Source organism: Mustela erminea, chromosome 8 (assembly GCF_009829155.1).
Source record: "Mustela erminea isolate mMusErm1 chromosome 8, mMusErm1.Pri, whole genome shotgun sequence".
NCBI lineage: Eukaryota > Metazoa > Chordata > Mammalia > Carnivora > Mustelidae > Mustela > Mustela erminea.
This window is the reverse complement of record NC_045621.1, coordinates 59,330,701-59,332,140: the sequence shown is the minus strand read 5'-3', so window position 1 is coordinate 59,332,140 and position 1,440 is coordinate 59,330,701. Positions and strand designations below refer to the sequence as shown.

Genomic DNA, 1,440 nt, shown 5'->3' with positions numbered 1-1,440 from the left:
TTTAAGACTATTCATATTTTAAATTTCTTATTTAAATTTCTTATTAAGTCTCTTTGATAAGTTGAGTTTTCAGAAGACTTTTCCATTTCATTCAAATTGTCAAATTTATTGCCTGAAAAATTTGAATATTTAATCAATATGATCTTAATATTTGGATGATTTATATGGATACCTTCTCTTACATTCCTGATATAGGTAATTTGTATTTTTTTCTTTTTGTAATCAGGTTTGCTAAGGGTTTTCAATTTTATTTAAAGTAAAAACAACTTTTTTTTTCTTTTGTAGCAAGGAGCTCTTCTTTATTTACTTCCAGATTTTTCTCAGCAGCTTTCATTTGGAGAAGTGTTTCCAGAATATTTTTTTCAGAGGAGCTATTGTTCCATACATACTCTTCCATGTCTGCTTCAGTCTTATCTTTCTCCCATTCTTCAGTTTTCCAAGACTCATGGTATAAAACTGTTAGCAGATATAGTACATAATCATAATTCTGTCTCTTTAAAGGGCACCTGACTGTTTTGATGGTAAGTACATCTGTAGTCTTGCAGTATTGCTCTCCCACAAGTTTAATGAGTTTCTTCTTTGTATGATCATCTAAATTCAAACTGGAAAGTTTAATCCTTAAGGTTACTACTCATGCTTTAGGGTTTCAGATAGATGGTCCTGCTGAAACATAATCAGTTGTGTCTATTTCAATGGGAAAATGCTTCTCACATTTCTCATCACTGTCCAGAGCAGCTGGCCACTCAGTGCAGAAAGCTTTAAGAGCTTCACAGTGCTTTTTAATTGCTACAGGAGTTAAATGCAGAAAATTGGGGATCTTTAATAGTTCTAGATTTCCCTCCTTTGCCATGGGCACCCCCCTTTTTACTGGATAGCCCATTCGAATGGGAAGAGGTACAGCAGAGGGTTTAAATGGTGTGCTTCAACGGGATAAACACTAGGCCAATCTTGGTCAACAGTCATTTTCTCTGTCCTAGGAGGTAGTGCCTTTCTTCTCAGTGGTCTTTCATATCTGGGTGTTCTGTCTGCTGTATGCGGGCTTGGTATCACGGAGCGGGTGGCCCAGGACACGGAGGCACAGAAAGCACGCAGGGTCCTGGTCCCCAGCTGCAGGGCCAGCCACGCGGAGAGTGCGGTAGCCGCCATGGTCGCGAGGACGGCAAGCCGGATCTAAAACAACTTTTTGATAATTTTTTCTGTTTTATGCTTATTTTGTATTTCATTGATTTTTCAATCTTACTATTTGCTACCTTCTTCATTCTTAAGGATTAATTTGTATGTTTTTTTCTGTGTCTTGAAATGGATTTTTAGTTGGTTTTTTAGTATTCTTCTTTTCTGCTCTATAAACTTATTTATGTCTATTCCCTTTTAAGCACTGCATTATTAGCTCTATCCAGCAAGGTTGGATGTGTCATATCTTCATTATTATTTGGTCCATAA

At 36.7% G+C, this 1,440-nt stretch overlaps 1 pseudogene; it reads right to left on the bottom strand.

Moving 5' to 3' along the window:
• Positions 1-302: 302 nt before the first annotated feature.
• On the bottom strand, positions 303-1,160 carry LOC116597695 (annotated as a pseudogene).
• Between the last annotated feature and the right edge of the window lie 280 nt (positions 1,161-1,440).